Source organism: Arachis stenosperma, chromosome 1 (genome assembly GCF_014773155.1).
Source record: "Arachis stenosperma cultivar V10309 chromosome 1, arast.V10309.gnm1.PFL2, whole genome shotgun sequence".
Classification (NCBI taxonomy): Eukaryota; Viridiplantae; Streptophyta; class Magnoliopsida; order Fabales; family Fabaceae; genus Arachis; species Arachis stenosperma.
In genome coordinates this window covers 12,744,097-12,753,019 of record NC_080377.1, presented here as the reverse complement: position 1 = coordinate 12,753,019, position 8,923 = coordinate 12,744,097, and positions in this window count along the sequence as shown.

Here is an 8,923-nt window from a genome sequence, read left to right as displayed (position 1 = left end):
CATAAAAGATTAGCGGATTAGGAATACACATAAACCGCTAAAAGGTCTAACGATAATTATAATTTTACAAACACAATTAACACCCCTCCAGCAATTTAAGTATAGCGGTATCCTTGATTATAATTTTAGCTCTCCGTCTTGTCGTAAATCCTATTCATTCCAAGAAACTTTTGCATTAACCTTCAGCAATTTGTCCATGTATGCAGGCTATCTGATTAGAATGCATGCAAGAAGCAGGTGAAATTATATTTGTTCTCAGTGAATGTACTCTCACGTTCATATTTTGATATGCCGCAACTTCTTATGTTTATCGATGTTATACACTTGTACCTTCTTGTTTTTAAAATTGTTTCCTACAATTCGTTGAAAGTTGGAATTTTTTTTTGGACCAAATAAAGTAATGCTTCCGTTGGAATCACTTATCTCACATTGTTTATTTTCGTGTGTGAAAAAGATGTTGATTCTATTAGATGATAGAGGTAGTGATATAGCTAGCTAGCTTCTGAAAGATGAAGTTTTGATGCATATTCAAGGATCAATATGATTTCTTTTTAGCTTTTTTTTTTTTCCAGTTTTTCCAGTTTTCAAAGTTTTTTTTTTTGAAACAAAGGAAGCTCAACATATTAAAGTGGAGCATACAAAATAAAGAAGAAGACACACAACAAGCTACCCACAAAAACCAACTCCTAGCAACTCCCGTCCTATCAACAGCCTCCCCCAGGATCACCTCCCCGCTATTCTGTGTAGCTCATCACCGTCCTTGTGTAGATGACCTCCAGACTTGCTCTTGTATTCCTAAAGATTCGTGCATTCCGTTTCAACCAAATGTTCTAAATTACTGCAAAGAACACTGTCATCCACATCTTCTGCCCTTGTTGTCTATTATGCATGCCATGTCAGCTCTCAAACATTTCTCTAATGGTTCCAGGGATCACCCACTCTCTTCCTAGAGCCTTCAACCACTTGCAACACACCTGCCATGTTACTTCACACTTAAGGAATAAATGCTCAGCAGATTCTAATTCCTTAGTACACATTACACACATACTATCACCCAGAAAGTTGACTCCTATTTTAGTCAGCCACTCCTTGGTGTTGACTCGATCAACTAACACAAACCACCCAAAGAGCTCAATTCTCGGAGGTACAAGACCTTTCCAAATGGAGCTCGTGAAGCTATAACTTGTTATCTTAGCCGGTAGAGTCTCCGCTTGTATAGCCTGTATCATAGAACTAGTAGTGAAAACACCTGTATTTTCAAACTTCCACACCACACTGTTCTCCCGACCTGGTGACAATCTCACTGGCCTTAACCTCTCATGAAGCTGATTGACAAGTTCCAGCTCCCATTGGAACAACTCCCTTCTCCATTGGAAATTTCATATCCAATCAAGCCCATCCCAAAAACCACAATCCCCAATTAGAAGTCCTTGCTAGCTTGAGATAGAGTAGAGTCTCGAATAACTCCCTTTGAGAACACCACCTTGAATCCAGTTATCTTCCCAAAACCGGGTTTGCATACCATTGCCTATTACCATTGCCAGTCCACTTACCAGTTTATCTCTAATCCGCGGTTCTTTTATATTCAGCTGACATATGTCTTTCCAAGGCCCTCCTTTTACTGGTACAGGCTGAGTGGCTAACATTACATTCGGGTTCAACTTGTTACACGAACAAACAATCTTCTTCCACAGCGGGCAATCCTCCTTTGAAAACCGTCACCACCACTTAAACAGGAGCGCTGTGTTCCTTAGCACTGCATCACCAACCCCCAGGCCCCCAACCTTTTTTGGAGCCTGGACCAGCTCCCACTTAACCATAGGTATACCATAGTCACCGTTCTCCTTGCACCACATAAAATTTCGTTGTAGAGTGATCAGCTTGTCCGCCACCGCCTTTGGCATCTTGTACAGACTAAGGTAATAAATGGGAAGACTATTCAGTACCGACTTGATAAGGACCAGCTTACCCGATTTATTCAGTACCTTCGCTTTCCACAAGCTAAGCTTCTGTTCCACCTTATCAATAATTAGTTTCCAAGTCTTTACCAAGTGCGGATTCGCACCTAAAGAAATTTCCAAGTATCTCACTGGTAGAGCAGCTTGCAGGCACCCCAGTAGTTCACATGCCTGATCAATCCATCTTTGCTCACAGTTCACCGATATCAGATTTGATTTATCATAATTGATGCTCAGCACCGACATCAACTCAAAACACCGCAACAGTCTCTTATAGTTAACAATAGTTTTAGTCTCCGATAGACAGAACAAAACAGTATCATCTGCGAATTGTAGGTGTGACAGTTCAATATGATCTCCTCCTACCAGTAGTGGCGCAATGCGTCCGTTCTTGATTCAGTTTTCAAAGTTTGTGAAGAAAAATACAATCTTGCTGCTAACACAGGTATTAATGGCATAATCAGTTATCATTCAAAGATTGATTTATTTCATTGAAAAAGAAATTTTTAATAATTCAATTACGGAAAAAGGGACACATATTTTATGATTAATAGTAGTGGTGGTGTTATTATTATTTGAAACACGGATGAACTTTTATGAGTTCTTTACTTTCATATTAAACTTTACCTTGGCCAACATTATTATCTTGCTTTGTTATATAAATAGAAGAGATGGAAATATCACTCAAATTTCATCAACAATAGCTCATCATTTATTGATGCATCTTGGATCCATAAGGAAGGTTGCATAAGAGATAGTCATGCTCTAAAAGTATAAATCGCTATATCCCTCATGCGATTTATGCATTGTTAGACTTCGTGAAGAAACTGCTGGAGGGGTGTCGCAATTTTTTTTATTGTGTTTGAACGTAAACCACTATACTTCTTTAATGATTTACGTGTATTCCTTATCCGCCGGTCTTCTGTTGTGGTTTCTATAATAATATGAAAGTTGTATTTACGTATGCAATCTTTAAAAGTTGTAATTCAATAAAATTAAAATGTAAATGATTTATTTTGATCATTTGCCCTCAAATTAAGATACAATTTTTTTATTTAGTAATACCTTTTAATTCAATCACATTTTCTATTTTATTTTGAAGTTAAAAAATATTGTCAAATAGAAAAAAAATCTAATTTTAACTACAATTTTTAAATATTGTGAAAGTTATATATTTACTATAATTATCTCAAATAGGTATCATAGAATTCAAATCGTATAAATGTCTTATTACAATTTTTTTTTACTGAAATAAACTAAACAAAGAAAAATAAAATAAACAAAACAAGGAACTGCTTAAATAGAGGGACAGTCCCATTTAAGACCACTCTTAAACTCCTCCCAAGGTGAAGGAAGTTCCACATGGGAAAGTTGTAATTTTATCGCCATCTTTACCATAGTATCTGCCACCGTGTTTGCATCTCTCATAATCAAACGAAAGTCAACATGCCAATTCTAATGTATGATATCTCTTATTTTGAGCACCAATGGTTCAATAAACCCAAAACCATCTTGAGTAACAAGATTAAATGCTTCCACACAATCCGTCTCACAAATAACATCTCGTTGACCCACATCTCAAGTTAAGAGATATCCTCTCCAAATAGCAAACAATTCTCCTTGAAGAATATTATTACTCTCAATCATTTCCAAATACTCTCTTTGCCAACTCCCATTATAATCTCTAATAACACAAGCAAAACCAACACTATCACCCGAACCAAAATAACTAGTATCACAAATAATCTTAAAAGTACTAATGGATGGGGGATTCCAAAAATCATTTAGAATAGAGGAAAGAGACATACGTTGTAATTTAAAAATATTCCTAAATTCCTTTTTTGAAGTTAATGCCAGACAAATCACTTCTTCTGAAGACCAAGTTTCATGAGAATTAAAGTCTTATTACAATTAATTATTAAACATAATTATAAGATTTTTTTAGATAGTTCAATATAAATTCGATCCAAACAGAGAAAAATAAATCAAAATGAAAAGATATTCTATCAGATTGTTTTCGCGCGGTATTATCATCAAGAATAGTATATTCTAAGTCTATGATAATCAGAATCACAAAATAAAACCTAAACAAGTATAAAATTAAAATATATTTGATATATATTTTTGGTGGTTTAGAATTTAGGGAGAGGAACATAAAAAAAATTTATACGCACTAAAGAAAGAGTCAAGTTAGAATTTTTTTTCCACATCTTACCAAACGATGGTGAGAGTATCTACTTCTTCAACTTAATTTATATATGTCCTAATTACTCCTAACACAATAATAATATTCTCATATGATCAAGCCACCACCACCGGCATTAACAACACAATCTTTATTTGTTTAACAAGTTGCAATGTTTTTACACATCGAAAGACAAGGTATGAAGACCGTATGAAACATCTCACATGACAATCAAAAAAGGTTCTTCATTATTTCGTCCCCTTGTTGTTGGTATGGTAATTGAGAAGAAGTTATGTCATTTTCACACAAGATTGATTAGAATTGATGCTAATGTTTCAGAGCGACAAGTCTAAAATTAAATGAAGTTGACTAATTAAATTAGCCTTAAATTTTTGTTTTACTTACACATGCTCTAATCATTGGAGACAAGTAGACAACAAAAAATAATGTCTTATTCGAATGTATATTGTATTATTGTACCATTTTACGGAAGCCTACATCACATGGAATGCAAAAAGATTAGGATTATTTAATTTATAGAGTTTAATTTTGATGCACTTACAGTATAAAATGTTTTATACAGTTATATAATTATATCCGTTTTTTTAGATAATCATTCAAGTGGTCGATGTGAAAAATAATTATTTTTACTGATATGACATTACATAATTAAATACATGTACTTTATACTAATATATAATGCATCAAAATTAATTAAATTCTTATTTATAACATGAATGCAATGTACCTACCTACATTATATTATATTAGAGTAATGTATATACTGTTTGTGTATAAAATAGGAAGTAGTAGTAATCATTATTTCTTGTTCTTTTAGTATCTTTATGCACACTCTAAGGAGTCTCAACATAATTTAAGCAATTTTATTTATTTGAAACCACTTAGATAAAGATATTTAAAATATTTTTTTTTAAAGATATTTTTTAATAATTTAAAATTTAACACATATAATCAATTAAATCGTGTTATTTTTGTTAAAATTAAGTTAGACAAATTAATTTGACTAAAAAAATAGTGTATCAAATCTTGAACCGATCTAAATTAATATTTTTTTTATAAAAAATGACTACAATATTCTTATTATAGAAAAAGATTAAAATACTCCTGTTATATATATATATATATATATATATATATATATATATATATATATATTTAAAACTCTAAATCCTAACTCTATGACCCCAGAAAAGTAACGGACTAGAATTTAGGATTCTCAAAATTAATATATATAATAGAAGTATTTTAGTCATTTTTATAATAAGGATATTGTAGTCATTTTTTTATAAAAAATACTATTAATTTAAACCAGTTCAAAATTTAATTCACCATTTTTTCGATCCTGCAAACTTTTCGATAGACTAATATACTCAGCAGCATTATCACTTTGTATTGACTTTAGTTTAGTGTTAAGTTGTAATTCAACCATTTGTTGAAAATTATTAAACACTATTTTTAACTGAGATCTAGTCTTGATTAGGTACAGCCAGGTAAACTTTAAAAAGGCATCAATAAAATTTACAAAATACCAGTTTCCATTTCTATCTGAGAGGGGAGCAGGCCCCCAAATATCCGAATACACAAGCTGCAAAAGATGTGTGTACATTGTTTGTGAAGAGGGAAAAGGGAATTGGTGTGATTTTTCTATACAACAAGCTGAGCAACTTATCTTTTCGGGTGAGACAGAGATTTTGCAGGTTTTTAATGCTTTTGAGAGTACATTATGGTTTGGATGGCCTAATCTAGCATGCCAAAGTAAAGACTCATTCTTATTTCTTATTGCAGAGACATAAGCAGTTGGTGTTTGTGTGTTGTGAAGATTAGCAAACTTATAGAGGCCTCTCTCTACTGTGCCTTGAAGCACAATTCCCTTTGTGTCTTTAGTCTTTATACAGCACCTATCATTATGGAATTCAAAGAAGATCTTGTTGTCACAGCATAATTGGTGGACACTCATCAAGTTCTTAGTAATTTCAGGAACACAGTAATTTCCTCATATGCAATAACCTAGAGCTTAGATTCATTTTAAAACAAGAATTTCCAACAAATGAGATTTGCAAACCTATTCCATTGCCGATCACAACTTGCTCTTTGCTACAGTATTCTTCTTTCTCCATCAGATTTTGTTCCTCAACAGTCATGTGGTGTGTAGCACCCGAATCTGGATATCAGTTTGGGTCCTGGACTGTTGCTGGTGTTGATAGCATGTTGCAAAAGTTAGCTTCAGGCTGAGCAAGCTGATCTGAGCTGCTGTGACTGTATCCTTCTCTTCCATAACTTTCTTCTTCATACTGGTCCTCATTGTACCTGTACCAATAGGTTCTTGCAATATGGCCAAACTTATTGCACAACTGACATTGTGGTCTATCATTTTCATATCCTTTAGTACTATACTATCTGCCTCCTCTGCTAAATTGACCTCTTCCATTTGTGAATTGTGCCTCATTTGCTGAATCTTATGCTGGCCTTCCTTCACCAGAAAAATTTCTACCTCCTCAAAACATTCTGCCTCCTCTTCCTCTGAATCCACCTCTGAAGCCTCATCTTCTTGCTTGTGGATGCTGGTTATAGTTTCTAAACTGTGCTATATTTTCTTGCATAAATGCTTCAGGCTTTCTGAATTTTGCAAGCATGCTTTCATGAGCTAGTAGTAGTGCTTTCAACTTAGCAATAGTTATGCTTTCTGACCTGACAAGTACTGAAGTGTAAATTGATGAGTACTCTTCTGTTAAGCCATTCAAGGTTGCGCTCACATGATCACTTTCTTTCATCATCTCTCTTACAGAGGCCAGTGCATCAATTGTGCCTTTGATCATCAGTATATACTCAGTTACAGATCCTCCAATTTGGAGAGTGCTGAGTTTGTTCTTCAGCTGCATCACCTTAGCTTTGATTTGTGTATACGTGCATCCTACCATTCTGGTGGTGAAAGGCTTGCTCATAGAGACTAACAATCATGATTTTAGAAGTGCATCTTGTCATTTTCACTGCTGATATTCTGGATTTGCGGTTGTATTTCTTCCATCTTCTGAAGTCACAAACTGTAGAGGAACTCCTTGTCCTGTAATGTGGCTCAGCATATCATTTCCTTCTATTGTCAAAATTGCTTGATCCTTCTATTGCAAGAAGTTCTCCTCATCTAGTTTCATTGAAATTGGAGTTGCTGTGAATCCTTGAGCCATGACTGCTCTTGGATCTTGGATCGTGGTGTGTAAAGCTGTGAAGTTGAAGGCTCTGATACCATGAAAGGTTCCAGACCTCAGAGTGAATTCAGAGAAAAGGAAGAAAGAAGAATGGGGCTGAAAGCATGTGTGTATTGATGCTTGAGCGAAAAACTGTCTCAGTACACATGAGTATTGGCATTTATAGACACACCTGAACCTTCTAGCAACTAACTTGATCTATGACAGTTGGCAACTAACTGAATAACTGAGCACTGGCCTAGAAACTTCTGCTGAGTCAACAAGAGCCCACTAATTCTAACAAAAAAACTGAATTACAGCCTACTAGTCTAACCAACTAACTGAACAATGCTAACAATATCTTTAAGCAGCAGAGCAGGCAGCAGAGCAAGCTCTTTGCTCAACCTCTAACAATATCATCACTTAATATAATGTAATTGATCATAATTACTTATTTTGATGCACCTTAATTATCTTATCTAACATTATTCTTTAAAGATAAATTACTAAAAAATATTTTTTATATTTAAAATGAGATTCAAACTCCTAATTTTTTAATTAAGAAATAAATCAGGTGATGTTGAATTTTGAGGTCACACCCACATAATTAATATTATTATTTTGTGCATGTTGGAAGCTTGACCGAATATATAACCCTATATGTAGCCCTATACACCAAATCAAAACCTAGATTTTGAATCTATTATTCCATGCTAGATTCTGCCTCATTTTGTCTTTTTCTTCATTTTACTTATTCACCTCTCTCTTTCATGTACAATGAACTACTTACAAGATTGATATTAAAAACTAGAGAATCAAGCAATGCCAGCGCTTTTGGATTTCATCAAAATGTACACTGCTAATGATTGTGGAGACAATAAGAAAGCATGCCTATAGTACATGTCTGCACTCTCATATATGCTCTCAATAATTGGTATTTAATTTAAATACACAATACATAGATTTTTATTTTAAAATAGAAGTGGAAGTGGTGAAATGCAGGTTTACCAGGGTATATGATTTATTTAATTTAATTTTATATATATATATATATATATATATATATATATATATAATTAAGAATTTAATTAAAAACTTAATTTTTTCAATCGGTATCAGATCTTGAAATAATATTTTTATCCTAAATAAATTTTAATTTTAAATCCTAAACCTTAAAATAATATTTTTATCCTAATTAAATTTTAATTATAAAATTTTAATTCTAAATCCTAAACCTTAAATTCTCAACAAAAAAAAAAAAAAGAAAAAGATATGAGAGTTCATAAATAGCAATAGAACTATATGTTACTATGTATGTTGGCAACTATAATGGATTTGAAACTAAAGAAAATATTTAGGTATTAGTAGTTGTTGGCCAGAATGATAGGTACTAATTAATTAATAATATTTTTAAAAGACATATGCTTACAATAAATTAAATCAATTTCTTGGCACATGAAGCACCCATGTGTTGGTTTCTTCTTCTAAGGTTTTTATATATAAAACGTTGTCCATTCAAACCAAAGTTGTTCATTTCAGCATCAATAGAATTCCAACCACTACCAGAGAGTAACAAA